The 24,026-nt window shown below is 44.8% G+C and overlaps 1 protein-coding gene across 2 annotated transcripts in view; it reads right to left on the bottom strand.

The window, feature by feature from the left end:
* ADGRG2 (adhesion G protein-coupled receptor G2) overlaps positions 1 to 23,022 on the bottom strand; it is a 121,496-nt gene extending 98,474 nt beyond the window's left edge. The window contains exon 1 of one of the 2 annotated variants that reach the window (XM_027054634.2): positions 22,872 to 23,022. The gene's annotated coding sequence lies outside the window, so the exon portion shown is untranslated. The remainder of the gene's footprint in view (positions 1 to 22,871) is intronic. The other variant, XM_027054635.2, reaches the window with a different exon arrangement.
* Between the last annotated feature and the right edge of the window lie 1,004 nt (positions 23,023 to 24,026).

A 24,026-nucleotide genomic window follows, 5' to 3' on the forward strand; every position in this document is an offset into this window, starting at 1 on the left:
AGATGGTGGTGCTAGTTACACAATCTTGTGAATATGCTAAAAACAAAAACAAAAACAAAAACAAAACATGAATTGCAGAGCACCTGGCTGGCTCAGTCGGAAGAGCACACAACTCTTGATCTCAGGGGTTGTGAGTTCAGGCCACCCATTGGGTGTCGAGATTACTTAAAGAAAGAAATAAAACTAAAACACACGTACACACACACACACACATTGAATTGCACACTCTAAAACGGTGAATTTTATGCTCTGTGAGTTATTTCTCAACCAAAAAGGGGGGAGACAAAAAGAAAAACTTAAAAAAAAAAAAAAAAAAAGACCTGACTGCTATGGACACCCTCTGAGCTGTGAGCAAGGCATCTAATTTCGCTACTATGCTTCCTCATCTGAGAAATGGGGTGATATTAACCTACCTCCCAAGTGGTCGCAAGGTGAGGGTGAGATTATCTACGTGAAAGTAATCTTGGAAAAAATGTACAGTGCTACAATTCAAGACAATTTCACTCAAAGCTCAATGAGGTTCTTCACGGAAATTTATGGTAATTCTAAAGTGTGTATGTGAAAGCAAGTGGCTAAGACAACTTGACAAAGAAGAACAAGAAAGAAAGGCTTCACCTACCGGACACCAAGACTCATTAGAAAGCTACAGCAATGGGGCGCCTGGGTGGCTCAGTCGGTTGAGCATCTGACTTTGGCTCAGGTCACGATCTCACGGTTCGTGAGTTCGAGACCCACATCAGACTCTGTGCCCACAGCTCTGAGCCTGGAGCCTGTTTCGGATTCTGTCTCCCTCTCTCTGCTCCTCCCTGCTCACACTCTGTCTCTCTCCCTCCCTCTCTCTCTCTCAAAGAGTAAATAAACATTAAAAAAAGAAAGAAAGAAAGCTACAGCAATGAAGGCAGTGTAGTATTCTCTCACAGTTAGACAAATACACCAGGAGGGCAAATTTGGGTGAGCCTGGAAGCAGATTCGCACACAAAAGGACACTTGCTATGTACAGCAAAGGAAGTGTGAGGGAAGAAGCAGCTCAAGAGGGCAAGGACGCTGGGACGACTGGTTTTCCACACGCGGAAAAACAATCCAGATTCCTCTCCCTCAATTCCAATTAGACAAATTATTTCCCAAGCCAACATTTAAAAACTTTCAGGAGACAAACAAAAGAATATCTTTAGGTTTGCAGGACAGGAACACGAAAAGAGGAAATCATAAGAGAAAAAAAAAAAGAAATTTGACTACATTAAAAGTAAGAACTTTATCAGAAAATACCATAAAAAGTAAAAATAAATAAATAAATAAATAAATAAGCCACAGAGTGGGAGTCACTGTCTACAACACATATCACAAAAAATTAGTTTCCAGAATATATAAAGAGCATCTACAAATCAATACCAAAAAAATATTGATAACCTGCCAGAAAATAGGTAAAAAGCTGGAACTAGAATTTCACAAGATAAAACTGAAATAGCCAGTGAACAATGGTACTCAGAGAAACGCAAATCAAAACCAAAAGAGATATAATACCATGCCTACCATCTCAGCAATATCCAAAAGTCTGGCTACGCTAAGTGTTGGCAAGGATTCTATCCCTTAGGAAAGCAATCTGGCAATATCTAGTACACTTGAAGAGGCATAAACCCTACCATCCAGCACTTCCAATTTTAGATATTTAATCCCTAGAGAAACATTCATATACCAGTACAAGTAAATATGTTCACGGCTGTTCATAGTAGCTTCGTTTTTAACAACGAAATCTGCAACAACTTAAGTGACCATCAATAGAAGCAGGTATAAATGTATGTTTACATAATGGAACGCCACAGAGCAAAGACACAGACATGACCTACAGCTACGTGTAACGAGGACAAATGTCACCAAAAAATGTTTGAAAATGAAAACTGCAGAAGAATATGACAACAGAAAAGATAACCATCGTATAAAGTTTAAAAGCTTGCAAGGAGCATTCTCCTTTGCTTAGGAAAGTATACATATGTAGGAAGTATACATATGAGAAGATAAATACCAATTTCAAGATAGCGCTTACCTTTGTGCATTTTAAAAGCATTTAAAAAAACCCACATTTTTTAAATGTACAGCCAGGGTTGAGACTCTCCTGGTGACACCATTGATGGAGCAGGTCCAAAGTACATGGAATTCTCTGCACTTTCCTCAGCACAACTGAACCAGCACAGACCCACCCACAGTGGGTCCCCATAGGAGCAAAGGCCACACAGGGGTCAGAGCCATGTGCTTGACTGATATACAGTGTTCTGATTACCTGAGCCAATCATCCACAAGCAGTTGAACCCGGCAGTAACAAGACACAAGGCTCACTTCACCTCAGGTACCGTTTCGATCCTAGCAGGGAAGAAAGCTGAAGTATTGAAGTGGAAACATCCTGGTTAATGAAGGATTACCATTTAGTAATAAACAGTAACGAAGATTATCAAAATCATAGTTAATATGAAAATCATCCCATACCTAATTTAATCTTTAATTCCAGTAGCGCGTAAGAAGCCTTACGAAAACATCTGTTGTCATTATACATAATTTTCCGGTAAAACGTCTGTGTTGATAGAAGGCTGGATAAACCAATGAGAAGTTGTACCTCTACCTCTCCCTTTGCACAGTCAATAGGTGCCTGGGTGACTCGGTTAAGCATCTGACTTCCCCAGCTCAGGTCATGAGTTAGAGCCCCACGTCAGGCTCCCTGCTGTCAGCGTGGGATTCTCTTCTCTCTCTCTCTTTCTCTCTCTGCCCCTGGCCTACATGCACCCTCTCTCTCTCAAAAATAAATAATATGCACATTTTTTTTAAAAGGCTACTCATAAACCCAAGAAAGCAGGGCTACATACACAATTCTTTTATTTTAAGGGTTATTTTGCAGGAAGTGGTAAGAAAATAATTCCGAGGACTTCAACAGGCCTTGGCAAGATGAACAGACGTTGCTTGGAGTAAACCAACTTCCTTTTTAGTACCCTTTCTGTCCTCTAGGTGGGGCCCATTCCCTGGCTGTAGGTGTCCCGGGACCTCATACTCTTTGAACCCCTACCTGCTCTCAGAAGACCTCACATCAAGGCACATCAACCAAATTCTATGCCCATGTACATTTTAACAATGCTTTAAACCAAAGAAATACTCTCTAAATGTGGAATTTCAGGATTCTGCTAGATGAATAGGAGAAATGCAGGGGGTAGGAGGGAGCGAGGCAGTTATCGCTATGGACCAGATTGTGTACCCTCAAAATTCTTACGTTGATGCCCTAACCCTCAGGATGACTGTATCTGGAGATAGGGTCTTTACAAGGTAATCAGGTTAAATGAAGTCATAAGGGTGGGGCCCTAATCCAGTTGGACTGTGGCTTTATAAGAGAAAGATCTCTCTTTCTCTCTCAAACTCCATCTCCCCCACCCCACCACCATTTGAGGATACCGCAAGAAGGTGGCAGTCTGCAAGCCAGGAAGAGAGCCTAAAGTCACAGGGAACAAGTCATGTGGCCATACATCCTTGATGTTTTTACAGATGTTTACATTGAAGCTAGCCCTGTTGATGTACCGTGTACCCTTAAAATACCAAGTCTAAAGGACCAAGGGACTCTGATTAGGAACCCCAAGAGGTCCAAACAAAGATATGGGTATTCAGTCTGGTAGGCAACGCACTCTGGCAGAGGAACAGCGAGACCGAGAAATCCAGTCCAGAGTGGCAGGTCAGGCTACCCTCCCGAACATCCCTGCATGGTGGGAGTTCCAAACACGCAAGGAGCCGCAGAAAGGAAAATTCTGCATCCAAGGTCTTGAGGGGAGAAGGCTGGGTCATAACACACTTGTGAACGTACAGAAGGACTAAGAATCCCGATGTCGGTGCAGGCAGTCTTTAAATGTACTGAGAGGCTTGGATTATGCCCCGGTTCAGATCCACTTCCAGTCTCGGGAAGGTGGCAGGAGGAGGAGCTCAAGCTGAAGATGTGGCTAGGAGGGGCACTGATCCTTGATGCAAGGCTTGGAAAACAGGCGTGGGTACATCCTCGAAATTTAACATCAGAGGCCTTCACAGTAAGATGAAGGTCCAAGAAAGAGCTCCTTGTCCCAAGGGGCTGGACAGAGAGCCCAAAATACAGAATGGCAGGGAGAGGAACACAGAGTAGGATGTGGCCAGGGTGAAGTTCGTGGGGGGCACAAGATGCGGTCAAGAGCTCTGAGGCAGAACTCACAAACACCCCACCGGGCAGGGGCCAGAAAGACCAGAATCGCCTCTGCTGACACGGTCCCCAAATGGCCCAAGAACACAAAAGCATTCTCTCCGTGACTGGACATACTTCCAGCCATCTAAAAGGTTTGTGTCATGCCAACACAATAGCCAGACACTGGTGAAACCCCCCAAAACAAACCTCACGGGGCTCCTATGTGGTTTTCTTGTAATGGAATTTTATTAAACAAAAGTAATTCCCGACTGCTGGCCTTGAAGACCCCGAACATAGTTTGGGTTCCTCCCAAAGGTGACTCTGAGGAAGGATTCGAGAGCAAGTAGTTGACTTAGGATGTGATCCCCGGGAACAGGAGAATGCGGAGGTGAGGGGGAAGCAGCAACAGCTAATACAGGTGCGTTATCCAACCAGTTACCACTGGGGACGACTGAAGTTCAGTCCCAGGGAACTCGGTGCGTGTGCGGGGGGGCACTGGAGAATGCCAGTCTGTCTCGTTACCCCACCCGTGGGCAAAGGACCACCGTTCCCTCGCACTCCCGACCTGCCCCCCGAACGAGCAGAGCGGGCTCTCGGGCAGCAAAATGCACAGCCGGTAGGGGGCTGCTGGGTACTGAGGTGGTCGGGGGGCCAGGGACGTTGAGATGAACACCGGGTCTCTCTGGCATGAATGAGGAAGTATGAAATGTTGAAGCCAGGAGAGAAGAGGGTTGTTTCATGCACGCCCTGCCTCACTCCTTTCTTCAGGTCAGTACCTGGGTGGGTGGGTGGGTGGGTGGGTGTGTGTGTGTGTGTGTGTGTGTGCGCGCGCGCGCGCGCGCGTTTTGGTTTGGCACGCGTTTGAGTGCAGCAGTTTTTCTTCAGGTGTTTGGAATGTTTGAGGAGAGACTAGGTGAAGGAGGTTGAAAGGAGTTTCTTCTTGAAGGTGACAGAAACATTCAAAGAGTACTGGCTTTGTGAGCCACTCTAAGGCAGACTGCACACACCTGCTTCTTCAGCCAGCGCTGGGAGGACCAGCACAGAGAGACGCGTGGGCAGGGATGTTTGTCATCCTGGAAATGGGCAATGGATAAAGGTTCCACATAATCCCCAGCTGTGCTCTAAAGCCTTGCTATTCAAAGTGTGGTGCCCTGAAATCTCCAGCCCCCGAGCTACAGAATCCGCACCTCCAGTTTAACAAGATCCCCGGGAGATTGGCTTGGACAATTGAAAAGCACTGCCGGAGATAGTAGTATTCACTCATGGTTCTCTGTATAGAGTTCATTCTGCGACTGTGTCTCCCACCAAAACCAAATGGAAGGTATTTGCTTGATTTCAGCCTATATTCACTCTATCCAGTTTGTGGAATAAACTTCAGATTTGCTAAATGGAGTAAATTAACGCAACTTGGGACAATGAAAGAAACTCGTGTCAACCTGCCAACCTGGGTGTAATCACAAAATAAAGTATGCTTTACTTTTTCAAAACGTTCAATTACTTCTTTCTTCCCTTCCTTCCTTTTTTTTTCTTGGCAAAATCAGGAACCAGTGCTTAAGAAGCTGGTACCATTCCAAGTCTATTCAGGTGGGTAAACCTTTGCCTCAACATCTGCAAAACACATTCAACAGTTTCAGGAGTGTTTTTCATTTCAAAATAATTACGTGTGTGTGTGTGTGTGTGTTGCAGGAAAAGAAAAAGCAGACCAAAATTCTTAAGGTATTCTTTAAATGACATTGGATATAGGTAGTTGGTAAAGGAATAAATGAGCATAGAAACAGACTTAGGAAAAAAATTAAGGTAGAAATACAACAGATGCCAAAAGTGAATTCAAGTTATGAATAAAAAGCATCAGTATTATATACGGATACAGACGTGTGAGTATGTCCAAAGGTGACTACTAATCCTGATTGCTTTCAGAGGAGAAAATAATTGACAACTGTGCAAATGATTAGAAATAGCTGCCCCTTGAACAATGCGGGGGTTAGGGGTATTTGGCCCTACCCCCCCCCCAGCACAGTTGAAAATCTGCATGTAATTTTTGACTCCCCCAAAACTTAAACTACTAATAGTCTACTGCTGACCTGAACCTTTACCGATAACATAAACAGTTGATTAACACATATTTTGTATGTTGTACGTATTATATACTGCATTCTTACATTAAGTAAGCTAGGGAAAAAAATGTTAAGAAAACATAAGGAAGATCACATTTATAGTACTGTATTAAAGGAAATCCGCGTATAAGTGGACCCGTGCCGGTCAAAAACCTGCGTTGTCAATGCTCACCTATATATTTAAAGCACACCACCCCCCTCCACGTGAGATATGTGTGATATTCCTAGCACACTCCTGACTGTCCAAGAACAAAGGAAAGGACAGAAAACAAATGGTTAACTGATAGAGATCACAGTCCTGCAGGACGTGGGTCTCCATCAGTTTACAAACATCTTAGTAAATTATAAGAAAAAGGCAATTTTATCTACAGCCTCATCTCCAGAAACCTGTAGAGGCAGTTTCCTGGAGCCCCAACATCACCCCTCCTCCATGGTGATGTGGGGAACAAAGGCAGGAAGGAAATGGCAGGTAAAATTAAATTTCCTTATAACCTGCAGCCCACTGACAGATACTTGAGGCAGGCACAGCAGAACACTTTGCCAGGAACTGCCTACTGTCTTAATGTTTTGCTAGAGGGAAAAGCCACCTCGACTAGGCCTCCAGTATCCTGTGAGTCTTCTTTAGCATATGAAAATCTCTTTGGAAACTCTTGACTTTACCTTCCCCCCCCCCACCCCCAAGTATATAATCAGTCTCTCTTCAGGGTCCCGGGGCAGCTCTTCATGCCCACGGGTCCTGTCCCCGTGCTTTAATAAAATCACCTTTTTGCACCAAAGACCTCTTCAACAATTATTTCTTGGCCATCAGCTCCAAACCCCACGAACCCCCCACCATCACCCCAAAGCCTCATCAACAGGACACCCAAAATATGCCTGTTTGGCATAAGGATTATCTTGAGGCTGATTATTTTTAAGAAACCAGACACAGGAGGAGCTCTGAAAAACCCAGTAGAAGCTACCCTTTTATAAGACACATTTACATTTATAACGGCAATATCAATTTCTAAGGGTGTCTCCCTTCGTGTACCAGGAGGATACCCCAATCTCTAGAAGCTCTTATTGAGAAGAAAAGCTAGCAAAAAGAAGATAAAAGGGGCCAGCCATTTGTCCCAGGCTGGATACTCCCCTTGCATACTTTTGGCTTCTGTAATCTTGCTTGCCTCCTGTCCAACTGCCCCTCCCCTTTTTCTTTGGTCTCTCAACCCCCTACCATCTCAGCCATAGAAGGAGGCCAATGCCAAGGTTCGGGGCTCAGCCTTTGGAGGTGACCCCACTGGGCCAGCACTGATGAGAAATAAACTGTGTTTTCTGATTCGCTGAGTACTTGTCGCTTGTCTCTTCCTGGGCGCCAGCTATTTGCTGTAACATTATCAATGCAGAAGGTAAGGACTTAGGTCTGCATAACAACCTTACCCTCCTCTATTGTGGTTTTCCTGGTAGCGTCCCATGACTGGCTTCCCACCATCCCAACATCTTCCTTTGTCGTTCACTGGAGATGGTATTTAAGGGGCATCTTGCACAATTTGGGGGAGTCGCTCAGTTTTCCTGGGTCTTCCCCATGCATGCGGGAGGTATACATGTTATTAGATTCATTTTTCTTCTGTTTATCTGTCTTTTATTCTGGTGGGGGGGGGGGGCGGTTCTCAGCCAAGAACTTGAAAGGTAAATGGGAAAGTATTTTCCTCCCCTACAGTATTTACTGGGTAGTAATGCATACACGTGTTCATCAAAAGATATGTCCACGGGTGTTCCCTACAGCACTATTTATTAAAGCAAAAACACCGTAAACAAGCCAATGGCCCAACGACAGCAGAAAGGATAAACTACCACAGTCCTATAATAGAATACGGCGACCAGGACTGCACACACAGTAAAAATGAATATCACAAACAGTACCGAGTGGAAGAAGTCAGAAGTCCTGTGTGGAACCATATATACAAAATTCAAGAACAGGCAAAATGAAGCTCTGACATGTGACTCAGACTAGGAGTTACTCTGGGGAGGCAGTGACCAGAAGGAGACACGAAGGGGGCTTGCGGTTGCTGCCCGTGTTCTGATTCTTCATATGGCGGCTGGTAACAGGTGTGTGCGGTTTGTGAAAAGTCACTGAGCCGTCCATTTATGGTATGTATAACATGTACTTCGAGAAACAGTTTAACTTAAAAAATACAGGTATATACATTTAGCCCACTTCCACAGATGAGTCAAATATCCATGAAATGCCACCAGACACACTTTGCCTACTTTCACTACAGATGGATGCTGATGAGCCAAAGAAAATGACTAACATTGAGGTGATAAACCTCACAAGAGGGAACAGTGGTACACAGCTCTGGACTCCTGTGTGAACAATGAATACAATGAGCACTTGATTCAACGAAAAGATATAAATCCTACTGGGTCAAGGGTAATGGTTTCTCCAAATACCCTAAAACATGTGACGCATTCCATCAAAAAGTTAATCATCTGTATAACAAAACCACTAGCTGAGTTCATTTGTACTGATTTTTCCTGGAAGCTTTAGTACCATATAGAATCCACTACAAAAGTTTACCAAAAACCCACAGCTAACCTCCAAATAATACCTGAAAGGGAAGACTTTTAGCATACATCCTCCCAATCTTTCTCTCCCTCTTTTGACATATTCCATTCATATATAGAGGGTTTGCGTGTTTCCGTAGTGCGGGTGGTTATCACGTTCGCCTAACATAAACAGTCAGAGGGTTTAGGAAATTCACATGTCTAAATCCCAAGGGAAACATGTTACTATTTTTAAATATCTGAGAACCAGCCTTATAGTTAGGAGGGCCAGGAAAGTCCCCCACTGAAAAATGTGACACTTTTGACTCCTGGAATTCTAGCACTGTTTGTTTCCTTGGTAAAATGCAATTCCCCTCCATCTGGAATCTCTAATAACTGGGATCCTAACACATAAATATGCATCTGTTTATCAAATCACCATCAGCTTCTAGGATTAGTCCCAGAAAGAGATGGTCACTCATTTTAGAAAAAGAACATTTAGCGTCTTCCATGTACTGAAAACTTTGTCAGGCAATTTACATGTATCATTCATTCATCAAATATTTATTGAATACCTATTACATACCAAATATGATTCTAGGCACTAGGGATAGTGTGGGTCCTGCTCACATTCTAGCTGAAGGAGAGAAGGAGACGAAGAGGGGAACAATAAATATGCAAATAAACAAGAAAACCAATATAATGGTAAAACGCAGTGTTGAGACTTAAAATGAGAACGATACAGAGGGTGATTCGTCGGCTATTTTAGATCAACTGATCAGAGGTGATATTTAAACTGACATATAAATGATGAGAAATCAGCCATAGAAAGATGGGGGAAGAGACAAAGAGGACATTCCAGGGAGAACAGTTAGTACAAAAGACCAAAGGGAGCTTGTCGTGCTGAAGAATGAAAAGGAGGATGGCCAACGGGGAGAGGTGAGCAGCAGGGGACTGGCATCCAATTAATGCTTCTAAAAAGACGCTCCAACCGACACAGGTGGAGGAGTGAAGACAGGAGTGGGAGCACCTGGACATACTCGGGGAGCCAAACCGACAAGACTTGCTGACGGGGTGGCTGCGGGGCAGGAGACTCAGAGGCCCGGGGCTTGGACAACTGGGTGGGTGGTGGTGCCACACGCAGAGATGGGTCTCGCAGGGAGAGGATCAGGTTTGGCGTAGCAGCGGCAAGGAATCAGATGTGGCTCTGCAAACACCGGGTGTGAGACGCCTATTAGACATCCATGTGGATTAGCAAGTCTTTTGTCTCCAGATTTTTCATTTTGATATTTAAAAAGCACACAATGTTTAAGAGCCTGATTTTTTCTGTGCCTTCTTCCCCGTTTTATTTTTCTACAGCTCCCATTTCTGAGCCTTTTAATGTTTCAAGTTTCCCCCCAAACTTTCAGCATTCTTAGAATTGGTCAATTTATCAACATTGTTTCCGGGTAGTTCTCAATGATATTTTTGAGCCAGTGTAAAGATCTCAAAGATATTTTTTGAGACCATGAGATGGACTCTACATTTTAATCTCACAGAGGTAGTGTGGTATGAATGCCATGCTAAGGAGGCTGGAGTTTACTTTTTATAAAGCAGTGTAAATGAATGAGTTCTGGAATCTACTAATGTATGGCATGGTGACTCCAGATAACACTACTGTATTGTATACTTGAAGTTTGCTAAAAGGGTAGATCCTAACTGTTCACACACACACGCGCGCACACACACACACACACACACACACACACACACACCAAAACAAAGGTAACTATGTGAGGGGGTACATGTTAGTTAGCTTGAGTGTGGTGATGACTTCACAATGTATTCCTATAACAAAACAGCTAACTAGGGGCTCCTGGGTGGCTCATTCCTACAAGCATCCAACTCTTGATTTTGGCTCTGGTCATGAATCCAGGGTCATGGGATTGAGCCCTGTGTCGGGCTCAGCACAGAGCGTGGAGCCTGCTTGATATATTCTCTCTCTCTCTCTCTCTCTCTCTCTCTCTCTCCCTCTGCTCCTCTTCCCTGCTCACCCACTCTCTCTCTCAAAAAAAAAAAACAGCAAATTGCACACCTTAAATATATACAAGTCCTATTTGTCAATTATACTTCAATAAAGTTGGGAAAGGGGCAGAGTAGATACAAAGTTTTTAAAAGAATGGACTAGTAAACCTTGAGTGGTACGAAAGGTCACAGCGGCAGGTACTAGCATCTAGATGAAATGTAAAGCCACGAGACTGGTGGGGTCATCTCCGGAGAGTCTGTAAGGAGAAGAAAAGGAGTCCCAGGGCCCTGGGGGGACACCAAACTTTGTAGGCTGTGCAGAGAAGGATGAGTCAGAAATGAAGACTTAGAATGAATTACGAGCAAGAGTAGGAAAAGTGCAGTACAAGAGAGTGTACAACGGAAGCCACAAGGAGAAAAGCGTTCACAGAAGAAAAGAGTGACTGTGTCCAAAGCTGCTGCACAATAAGTCAGAAACGTGACAGCTGCTGTTTGGCAAGTGCTGTGTTTGGCAGTGTGGAGTTCATTGAGAACTGACCAGAGCCTCAGGACAGGACCCGGATTGGACGGGGGAAGAATGTGGGGTGATGAAGAATGTGGGGTAATTAAGTATGTGCAATCTTTTAAGAGGTTTCTCTCAGAAGAGGTGACTAGTAATGTGGGGGCGACAGGAGGGGGATGGGGAACCAGTGGAGGAGATGTTATGTCTTAGAGCATGATTGTAAGCTAATGGAAATGATCCAGAAAAGAGAGAGGGGTGCGCTGAAGCAGGAAAGAAAGAGGAAACAGAATTAGGAATTATATTCTTCACAACACGAGAACAAAAATCATTAAGTACAGTAATGAATTACAAACCACGGAAAAAATAGGAACTCACGAGTCCATCCTGATGTGGAGGACAAAGGCAAAAGAAAAACATTAAATTTCCTTGCAGCTTACAGCCCACTGACAAGTCCTTGTGACAGGCAGAGTGACCTCCCTCTAAGAAGGCAACTGCCTCGATGCTGATACTTTGCTAAGGGCAAAAGGCAATCTTAGCTTAATGTCATCCGGGCCTCCGTGATTCTGTAAGTCTCCTTTAACATATAAAAATTCCTTTGGAAACTTCCTTTATCTCCACCCCCCAAATATATGTTAGCAATCCTCCTCCAAACATATGATCCACTGATATACATCTGAAGGGTCTCATGACTAAGGTTTTATTAGACAGAAGTAAATGACCCTTTCCTAACAATACTAGCCCCCTCAAGGTCCTGGAAACCTTGCTTCTAAAATTATTTAGAGACTTACGCTCTCCCTAACGCCCTCTCAACCCGAAGGTATATAATCAGTCACCCCTCACAACCCCAGGGCAGCTCTTTCTGCCCATGGGTCCTGTCCCTGTGCTTTAATAAAACCATCTTTTTGCACTGAAGACATCTGAAGAATTCTTTCTTGGCTGTTGGCTCCAAACCCCAACATTTCCACATCACGTACCAGTAATAAAGACAGGAATGGATAAATATATAAGGAAGAAGGGTTCTTGGTGAAGGCCAACTGGTAAATGTGGAGGGAATATCAGAGTTGGAAAATCATTACCTTCAACCATCATATTAAAGATTGAATCAGGCAAAAATCACCACTGACTGCGAAATCTAGAGAGAGATACCGATGAGAAGGAGCAGTTTATCTGTGTCTCCCCCAGAATACGCATTAGCAAGGAAGAAACCGGAAACCACACAGTGGAGAAATTAGATAACACCTTGACCAGGTGACCGAAATTAACATCACCAATGAGGAAGAGAGAAACATCCAGACATGTGGGCCTCCAGATGTGATACCCTGAGAACACATCATCATCTCTGCAGTATTGTGGCCCAAAATGTACAATCTGTATCTAATTACAAGAAACATCAAACAAGCCCAAAATGATGAATATTCTCTTTAAAAGAGAGGGAGATGGTCTGTATTCATCCTAAATGCTGAAGACGAGAAGCATTTGCGACACCAAAACGTGCCTCTTTGGCATAAGGATTATTTTAAACTGATTATTTCTAAGAAGAGCAGACTACCGGTTAGAAGTTACCCTTTTGGAAGAGCCATTTACATGCATAAAGGAAATCTCCGTCTGTAAGGGTGTCTTCCTCTCCATACCAGGGATGACTCTAAATCTCTAGAAACTTTTATCAAGAGAGAAGCCAGGACTTAAATCTGCATCACAACCTTACCGTTTACAGTGCTTAGTGTTTACAGCCAGGTAACCTCCCACAACTGCCCCCCCCCCCAACACACATACCTTCTCTTGTCTTTAGCCAGAGATGACATTTAAGGTGGTGGCTTGGGCCATTTCGGGGAGTTACTCAGTTGTCCTAGGTCTGTCCCATGTATACAGGAGGTACACGTTATTAAATTTCTTTTTCTCTTGTTAATGTCTTTTTTTTTAAATTTTTTTAGGTTTATTTTTGAGAGAGACTGAGCATGAGCAGGGGAGGGGCAGAGAGAGGGAGACACAGAATCTGAAGCAGGCTCCAGGCTCCGAGCTGTCAGCACAGAGCACGATGCAGAGCTCGAACCCATGAACCCTGAGATCATGAGCTGAGCTGAAGTCAGACGCTCAACGGACTGAGCCACCCAGGCGCCCCATTAATCTGTCTTTTATCACAAGGGGAACATTACTTTTCCTTCCCCACACTGCCAATGTCATAAAAGACAAAGAAAGGATGTGGAAATGTTCCAGACTAAAGGAGGCTAAGAGACCTGACAACTAAATGCCAACAATCCTAGAGCAAATCATGGGCTGGAAGGAAAAAATGCCGTAAAGGATGCTATCAGGTCTATTGTCAAACTTGGACTACAAATAGCAGATTAGGTAAAACGAACAAACACAAACAGCAGATTAGGTAACAGCATAACATCAATGTTAAATTTACTGAACAGTACTGTGGTTATGTAATAGAATAAGAATATCCTTAGGAAATCCACACTGAAGTGCTTAGGAGTAAAGGCCACGATGCATGGAACCCCCTCAAATGGTTCAGACAAGTGAGGTACACGTGCAGAAGTACAGATGACAAAGCAAATGGGGTAAAGTGTTAGCAATAGAGGAATCTGGACAAAGGTTATATGGGCATTCTCTGTACTATTTTTATTTTTGCAACTTATTTATGAAGTTTGAAATGATTGCCAAATAAAAAGCTTTTTATTTATTTACTTTTTTAAGTAGGCTCGCCACCTAACGTAGGGCTTGAACCCACGACCCAAGATTTAAGAGTCGCATGTTCTACCAAATTGAGCCAGCCAGGCGCCCCTCCAAATAAAAAGCTTTTAAAAAGGAAGTGGGAAAAAAGAATATGTTCTTGAGAAGGCAAGGAGGATAAGAGGTCTAGAACCCAGAAAAGCAGCCGAGCTTTGACACACTGGGAACGTTTTGTTTCATCCCCTTTCACAGCACAGTGGGGAGTGATGAGGGATCTTAAGGCAAGCTGGAGTCCCACAAACACCCCCGCCCCCAGGTGGGATGTGTGTGACAGTCCTCAGGCACTCCTGACTGCCCAAGAACAAAGGAAAGGACAGAAAACAAATGGTTAACTGAGAGAGATCTCAGTCACGCAGGACACGAGTCTCCATCAGTTTACAAATATCAGTAAATTACAAGAAAAAGGCAGTCTTGTCAAGAGCCTTATCTCCAACCCTATAGACTCAGTTTCCCGGAGCCCCAACATCACCCTCCCCTCCATAGTGAAGTGGGGAACAAAGGCAAGAAGGGAATGGCAGGTAAAATTAAATTGCCCTGTAACCTGCAGCCCATTGACAAATACTTGAGGCAAATAGAGTATAACATTTCCCCAGGAACCCCCTACTGTCATTATGTTGATGCCCCACTAAAGGAAAAACAGCCTTAGCTTGACAATAGCCAGGAGCCACAGGTATCCTGGGAGTCTTCTTTAGCGTATGAAAATCCCTTTGGAAACTTACTCTTGTCTTTACCTCCCCCAACTCCACAGTACATCACCAGACACTCTTCACAACCCCAGGGCAGCTCTTCTGCCCGCGGGTCCTGTCCCCGTTTTTTAATAAAATCACCCTTTTTGCACCAAACACATCTCAAGAATTCTTTCTTGGCTGTCAGCTCCGAACCCCCCCTCACTCCAAAACCCCATCAGGGAGCACCACGAGTATTTAGTGTCTTCACAAACGGGGGCATGTTGGGAATTTGGGTGGTGAGAATCTAAGGCTTTGGGGGCTCCCATCTAAACAGCCAGAATCAGCAGCTGATGTAGAAGGGGCAGAAAAAATAAAAGAAGGTGTCAAACAGCTGTTTTGGAGAAGAGAAAAGGAAAGCTACTACACAAGCAAGGTAGGCTTGCTAGGCAATGCGAGAGTCCACTTGAAGTTTCTCAAGGTCAAGACCTGGACCTAGATATCAGTATTTACTCTGAAAACTCCCTGAGTGATTTGAATGGGCAGCCAACTAAGGCAGGGTTTCTCAAGCTCAATACTATGGATTTTTGGGCCACATAATCCTTTGTTGGGGAGTAAGCGGGGAGGAGGTCCTGTGCATTACAGGATGTTTAGCAGCAGGGGCCCTGGCCTCTACCCACCAGATGTCAATAGCACCCCCACCTCTGCCAGTCATGACAACCAAAAATGTCTCCAGACACTGCCAAATGTCCCCGGGGGGGGGGGGGGGGCAAAATCGGCCCTGGTTGAGAACCACTCTGTAAGGGGATAAAGGCCATAAACACTCCATGTTTATAAAGCTTAGGAATTGTGTAAGCTCCTTGTTACCATGAGCACTGTGGGTAAGAACACAGGCTCTGAAATCAAATGGTCTGCGTTCGAACCTCTGATCCACGACCTACCTTTCGTATGACTTTAGATAAGTTACTTAACTGCTCTGTGCCTCAGTTTCCTCATCTGTAAAATAATAATAGTACCTGCCTCAGGAAGTTGGAAGGATTAAATGAGTGAATATATGTAAAGCAGTAAGACCAGTGCCTGCTCATTAAATATTAGCCACTAGCTACCATTATTATCACAGAATCGGAAACATAGTAGATACCAGATGTCTTGTTGATTAATGAACTGCTTACATCAAGATATACTCCATCCTTAACCAACAGAAATTTCCACAGTAAAACGGAACAGAAAGGCAGAATACACTGAATCTTTTATTTATTTTTTACACCCAAGTTCGTTAGCATATAGTGCCATAATGATTTTAGGAGTAGAATCCAGTGACTCATCCTGTACATATAATGCCCAGTGCTCATCCCAACAAGTGTCCTCCTTAATGCCCCTTCCCATTTAGCCCATGCCCCCACCCTCAACCCCCCAGCAACCCTCAGTTTGTTCTGTATATTTAAGAGTCTCTTATGTTTTGTCCCCCTCCCTGTCTTTATATTATTTTTGCTTCCCTTCCTTTAGGTTCATCTGTTTTCTATCTTAAACTCCACATATGAGTGAAGTCATATGATGTTTGTCTTTCTCTAATTTTGCTTAGCATAATAGAGTACATTGAATTTCTCTTAGGATTAGTGTCCTGATTCCTTCTAGATTCTAGGCACACTCATTCATCCATTTGACAAATATTCAGGGAGCACCTACTATGTCCCACTGTTGTAGGTCCTGAGAATACAACAGTGAGCAAGATACACAAAGTCCTGGCTCTCTCTTGGAACTTATATTCTAGCAGGGAAAAGAAGACATGGAATCAGTACACAAATAATCAAATGATATAATTGCAGATAATAGTTGTTACAAAGAAAACGAACAAAAGCGGGATGAGGGGATGGGCATTCACAGTGGTTAGCAGGGAATGTTGTTTTGGAATGCCGAAACAAGGCAATAAGTTATGTGAATGTCTGATGAAATGGTGCCCTAGGCAGGCAGTGCAGCAAATGCAAAGGCTGGAAGGCAGGCACATGTTTGGGCTGGTGTATTTGGGGAAGTGTGCGAATAGGGGGGTAGCGACCATACAGGGTCTCAAAGGCTACAGTAGAGAGGAACCAGGGTCTTATTTTCAGTGTGGTAGAGGTTTTATCACAGGGTTCTGAGCAGTGGGTTTACAAGACTGCATGTACAGGCTATTCTCTGAGGTCAAGGGTGGATGCTGGTTTAGAGGCTACACACTAATTCAAGAGAGAAACGTGGGCAGCTAAGATTATCTCAGGGTATTATAATTGAACTCACTTTGCATCATAGCAGGATCTGATATAAAATGAATCTGTCCGGGACACAGTTCAGCAGTTTGGGGGGCTTGGGAACTAAATGAACCGCTTTATGAAAGAGTGGTTGAATCCATTTACAGGGTAATGATCATCATTTTTAATGAAATAGAACAGATGGAAGAACACTGAAAATATAAGAATACATTGTACAAAGGAAAAACGCATAATGCTTTGTGAGATCCTATTTCAATCATATATGCGTATGTTCACACTAGGCTGAGATATAAAATATACTTCTCACTATGGATAACAGGCAGAAACGTTTAGAAAACACTACAAAAAGCTATCTTATTTATACATAAATAGGTTATAAGCTGTCCCTTTATTTTTTCCCTTTCTTGCTGTGCCTGGCATCCCCCCAAACGAGGGCATCATGAAAAGGTCCAAAGGTAGTATCTTCGTAGTCTAAATAAAACGATTGACTTATACTACACTATCTTCTCTTCCAGGGAGATCAAAATATGACCCTCCAAAGCTGGGAAGAGTGACTCACCTCTAAACTGTTAGACTTTTTCAATGGAAAAAAAAAAAAAAAGAATCTAAGCAGAACAAGAAATTTTAAAATTGAGCTTTAGACGTTTAGAAGCTAAAAATGGAAAGAAACCTCCTGAAGGTAGTAAGAATAACTACCAGAACTCTACAGCGAGCACAATACCCAGTAGTCAAGTATGAGAACCATTCCCCCCCAAATCAGATACTCCTTAATGGTGCCCTAGAGGGAAGCTTGGCCACTAAGGTAAGCAAATAAAATGAGGGAAAATATTCGGGGTTGGGGCGGGAATCCCTATATTATTTCATTTCCAGACAGTTTGACTATCTAACCTTAAAAATCCAAGAAAACTGACTGGAAAAACTTTGAACTAATAAAAGTTCAGTAACATGGCTTGAATATGATAGACCTCCAAAAAAATTAAACAGCCCTTCTCTATAAGAGTATAGTGATTATAAAATAAAATGGGAATAAATGATATAATTTCTAAAAGCAATAAAAATTACACACACAACACAATCTAGGAATTCACCTAACAAGAATGTGCAAGACCTACAGTATGGTATAGGCACAAGGATAGACATACAGATCAACGGAACAGAACAGAGTTCAAAAATAAACCCGCACATGTACAGCCTATTAGTTTTGTCAAAGGGGCCAAGGGGACACAAGGGGTGGGGGAAGTACAGTCTTTTCAACAAATGGTGGGAGGGCGGTGCGCCTGGGTGGCTCAGTAGGTTAAGCGTCTGACAGTTGGTTTCGGGCTCAGGTCAGGATCTCAGGGCTTGTGAGTTTAGCTCCCCCAACCCCGTCAAGCCCCTCCCCACTCCATGCATAGGGCTCCATGCTGCCAGTGCAGAGCCTGCTTGGGATTCTCTCTCTCCCCCTCTCTCTGCCCCTCTCCCACTTTCTCTTCAAAATAAAGGTAAATAAACTTTTTTAAGAAAAACATTAAAAGGGGTATCTGGGTGGCTCAGTCGGTTAAGCATCCGACTTTGGCTCAGGTCATGATCTCACGGTTCGTGGGTTCGAGCCCCACATCGGGCTCCGTGCTGAGCCTGGAGCCTGCTTCAGATTCTGTGTCTCCCTCTCTCTCTCTGCCCCTCCCCTGCTCGCTCTGTCTCTCTCTCTCTCCAAAAATAAACAGTAAAAAAATAAATAAAATAAATTAAAAAATAAAAAAAACATTAAAAAAAAAACCCAAATGGTATTGGAACAACTGGATATCTACACGGACAAAAGTGAACCTTGACCCATACAAAAATTAACCGAAACGAAGTCATATATCTACATATCAATGATAAAGCTAAAATGTCTAGAAGAAAGCACGGTAGAAAACCTTGGTAAACATGAGGTAGACAAAGATTTCCCAGACAGGTTTCTAAAACTGCTATCTAATAGAAGGGAAAAAGCCTGGTAAGTTAGACTTTTACCAAAATTTAAAACTTCTGCTCTTCAAAAAATATATACCATTAATTGCACACATGGGATAAACAAGTCAAAATAAAATCGTCAAAGTCATAGAAACGAATAGTAGTAGAATGGTGGTTGCCCGGGGTGGGGGAGGGGGAAATAGGGAGTTACTGTTCAATGGGCATAAGGCTTCGGTTGTACATGATGAATAAGTTCTAGAGACCTGTGGTACAACAGAGTGCTGATAGTTAACAGTACTATAGCGCACACTTAAAAATTGAAGACAGTAGATCTCAAGTTAGGTGTTCTCAAACCAAAATAAAAAGAAAGCAAATGAAAAGGCAAGCCACAGACTAAAAGAAAATATTTGCAGTACAGATTATCTGACTTGCATCCAGATATGTGGTTCATTAAGACAAACGACACAATTTAGAAAAAGACATTTCATAAAAGAAGATACACAAACGACCAAAAAGCACACGAAGACTAGTCATCAGAGAGGTGCAAACTAAAACCACAAAGAGCTGCCACCACAAACCCCGTGAAATGGCTACAGTAAAATAAACTGCCAATACCAAGTGCAAGCGAGCAGGGCAGGGAACCGGACCTCTCCGACACTGCTGGTGGCAGTGAACTGTGCTGTGGCCACATAGGAAAAGTCTGGCAGTTTCTTACGAAGTTAAATTAACCACACAATACAGCAGCAATCCTACTTCTAGGTGTTTACCTGAGTGAAATGAACATTATATGCACACAGGAAGCTGTATGTAAATGTTTATATCGGCCCTATTCATAACCACCGAAAGTCAGTGAATGGATAAACAATCTGTGGAATATTACTCAGCAAAAAAAAGAACAAATTATCGATTCACACGACACTGATAAATCTCAAATGGATTATGCTAGGTGAAAGAAGCCAGACTCAGAAGGCCACATCACGTATGAATCCATTCGCAGGACATTCTGGAAACGATCAATTTATAGCAACAGAAAACAAAGCCGTGGTTGCCAGGGGCTGAGAGTGGTGGGGGAAGTTGGATACAAAGGGTCAATAAGGAATTTTCTGGAGTGATGGAATTCTTCTCTATCTTGCTGATCTCGCTGTGGGGCTCGTTACAGGACTATATATATCCATCAAAACGTATAGAACTATACACGAAAAGGGTGGATGTTATTCTACATAAATTATACCTCAACTCCAAAAACATGGAATCAACTCAAGAATTAATTAGGCAGATTTATAAAATGGAACAGAGTGTTCACAGAATCTTAGTTGATTGAGAGAATTTACTTTATGGTAATTTTTACCAAATGTTTAGCCCATCTCTTAACTTTCAGTACCCTCACCTCATACCATGTCCCCAAAATAAGTTCCATGTGGATTAAAGGCCCACCTAGTTTAAAAACCATAAACATTTTAAAAGAGTTTTTTCCCCTCTATCTTGGGGTAGGGAAGGCCTTTCTCAGCAAGGCATAAAAACCAGTTCCCAAGTTTTTACTAAAGGCAGAATCTCCTTTCTATCTTTTCAATTATTAACATCACAGAAATAATTTCTCTGACCACCCCCCACCTTTTTTTTTTTTTTTTTTTTGAATGGTGCTCTGCCCAGTGTGTAACAAGTATCTGAAAGGGACTTGGTGCTCTTAGGCAGCAAAATGGAAAAATGTGTTTGTCAGTTTCTCGTGAGCAGTGAAAGCACCAGGAACGTAGTGATATCCCTCTCTGAGTCCAAAATCTATACAGCGAAGTCCCCCTCTGAGTCCCAAACCGGACTCAGGCACACCACAGCCACACCAGAGCCCCCAGAATGAACACGTAAGCCACACCAAAGCAGCCTCTTAACTGGCTCTCCCTACACCTGAGCAAACTCACTTTGCCATTTCTGGAAGGCTATTCATGGTACCAAAAACACAGCAGCTCGCCTTTCCTGGCCAAACTTGCCGATGAAATTCCATTTCTCAGACTTTTTCTCCCTCTGCTGAACAAAATTATATCCATAATTAAAGTTCAACTTTTTGTTCTTTTCTGTGTTTCCGACAATTTTTTTTTTTTTTCTAGAAAAGTCACACATACCTGGAATCTGTGGGGTTTGGGCAAGAATTATTCACACAGAAAACACCCTGCATTTCTTCAGTGTCTTTCAACAGCAAAATCTGCTCTATTCCCCCCCTCCCCCCCTTTAAGGAAAGTCACCTTGCAGGGATGTGGGAATGATAAAAGCAGAGGGAATCTGATCAGGGCTTGGCACTGCGCTGAGGCCCTGTAAAACAATATCCCTGAACAGCTACAAAATTTGGCCACTTTTTGTTTTCCAGCTTTGCATTTGAGCTGTAAACGCAGCCCAAACCAAGAAATGTCCAGATCTTAACTAAGCAAAATTTCGGGACACTAAAACAGGACTCCCCAAATCCTTTGGAAATAACACCTACTTTGTCACTTAATTTACAAATTATTATGACATCGAACTTAATTGTATTGTCTTTTAATAACTAAACTCAATAAATTGTTATTTATGAATAGCAATAAAGCAATAAATATTGGCATACCATGTATAACTGAGGTTACACTCATAGGCTTAGCTCTTAAAATAGCCAAAGAGAAGTGGAGAAAGATGGGGGGGAACTGTAACATCTAGTTAGACCTTGGCTTAATAAATCTTCATTCTCCATCACCCAACAACTCCTAACCCTGATCAAAGAAATGAGTCCTTTTTCTGTCTATGGTGACTATCAGACAGGATCAGCTACATAATTTATGGGGCTCAGTGTAAAATGAAAATGCGAAGCCCCTTGTTCAGAAATTGCCAAGAATTTCAACAGCGACAGCAAAGCATGAAAACCACATACAGGTTTCATACCCACGAAGCCAGCTCTACCAACAGATAGATCATGTATTTGGCTAGCGAGCTGGTAAGAAAAGTAAAGCATTTCGCTTCTGAGTAGCAATGATTTCATGTGTGTGTCTGCGCTGCAACTGGGGTTGTAAAGTTTTACGACCTCCTCTCCCAATCTCTCCCTTTTCCTGAGGGTTTCAGCCTGTTGGGCAAAACGTACTCCTGCAGTGCCTACCATACAAAATGTGGTCCACGGAGCCGCAGCACCCGCATCACGTGGGGGGGCTTGTCAGAAATGCAGACGGTCGGGCCCCAGCCCGGACCTACTGCATTTTAACAAGATTCCCAGGAGATTCGTGTGGACGGTACATACTAAGGAGGGTCACTATCCAGACGGCCACGGAAAACCTCTGCCGTCTGCCTCACCCGCGTTGGCAAAGCCCGTCGGCTCCCCTGCTCCTCACCTTATACATAGTACCGGAGCCTCAAAAGGGCAAGTCCCTGTTGGAATGCTCTCACCCGAGACCTCCAGCCTCCTCTTTCTCCCGGTGCTCCCCACCCCCCCACCCCCGGGCTGCCGCTCAATCCCGCCGCGCCCCCGGCCACCTGTTCTGGGTCCCGCCAAACAGCGCCGCGCCAAGCCCTTCGGGGCCCTGGGCGCGTTCGCGCTCCGCCCGCAGCGGTAAACTGAGTTCCCCAGGAGTCTGGTTTCGAAGACCGTCCGCGTGAACACGATTCGCGGCTCCGTTTCCCGGCGGGGTGGGGAGAGTCTGAGTCCTTACGAAGCTTTTGGATACACATGCCGTCCCCCGACCCCTTGGAGAACGCGGCGCCGGAGCCCCCTTTCCCACGGCGCGCACTCCCCGGCTATCGGGGTGCGGCCCCCCCGGGTGGTCGGCGGCTTCGCTTCTGCCTTTCAGGGCGGCCCCGGGCTCCGACTCAGAGCCGCAGCCGGGCGGAGGGAGCTTTCGCCCCGCTGTCCCGTCGCCCTCCAGGTCCAGGCGCTCCGCCCGAGCTGCCCGCGCCCGTTGTCAGCTCCGGGGGGGAGACGGCGGTGCTGGGTCTCAGGAGCCCGAAGGGAACGGACTCATCCCAGCGCCGCGCGCTTACCTGTCTGTCCCCGCAGACGGGCTGGCTGCCGGCGCCCTCCGGCCCTCCTTCTTGTCTTTCCCTCCGGCCGCGTCCCTCCCCCTTTCCCGCGGGCTGGCTCCGCCCCCGCCGCTCCGGGCCGGTCCGCCCGCCCGCCCGCTCTCCAGCTGTCCGGCGCGGCGTGGCGCGTCCGGCGCTCGGCGGCGGCAAGGCTGGGCGCGGAGGCTGGACGCGGAGGTGGGGAGCGGGCGGGGTGCCGACCGGGGAGGGTGTGAGCGAGCGGCGCGGCGGGCGGGGGGAGAATCGCGGCCGGGGGGCTGGGCGGCACACCCCACGCCTGCAGAGGCCCCCACTGCGCTTCTGGACTACCGGCGCCGCGAGACCTCCGGGGGCCCGGCGTCCGGTCCGGCGCGCTCCCGGGAGACGCCCAACCTCCAAACCCAGCCTCTCACCTTTAGGGGTCGCCCTGGTATCCAAATGCCTGTCTCACCGTTTTCAGCGGGGTGCACTGTGACGGGCGGGAACCCCGAGGTCGCCCCTCTGCCACAGTACTCCCAATGCAGACGTCAAAATTCAGACCACCGGAGGGGGATCTGGAGAGATCAGTAAAAGGAAAATGTCCTGGGGAAGCTTTTAGCCCCATGGTTATCTGATGGATAGGTTACACCGGATACCTAGAAACCGGGATTCCCAGCACTCTGCTTGTATGTGTGTTGGGGGGCGGGGGGAGGAGTGGGAGGGTGGGATACGGAGTGAGTTACCTCTGGGCCCTTCTGTCTTTTCTCTCTGTTAGCATCTCCTCCGTATGCACGTTCACGGAATAAAAATTAGATCTGGATAGGACTTAGAGACCATGTAACTAGTTTGTCAAAGTACCCCATGTTACAGATGGGAAAATGGAGGCCTGGGGGCCTTGACTCAGTTCTACAATTCCAATTACTTGTAGAGACGGGGGGGGGGGGGGGGGGGGCGGGGAAGCGCTCTGAATTCCCTCTCTGGCTCCTTCTACTGCCGCCCAACTCTCCGTTTCAGCCCCACCCTTGACAGTTAAACAGCTTCTATATTTGCAAAATGCTTTATCACTTTAAAGGCACCATTCTCTTTCGCTAAAACCTGCAGGAGAATATTCCATTGTTCTTTACCACTGAAACAAAGTTCTAGATTCTGAATTCTGAA

The sequence above is a fragment of the Acinonyx jubatus genome, chromosome X (genome assembly GCF_027475565.1).
Source record: "Acinonyx jubatus isolate Ajub_Pintada_27869175 chromosome X, VMU_Ajub_asm_v1.0, whole genome shotgun sequence".
Lineage (NCBI taxonomy): Eukaryota > Metazoa > Chordata > Mammalia > Carnivora > Felidae > Acinonyx > Acinonyx jubatus.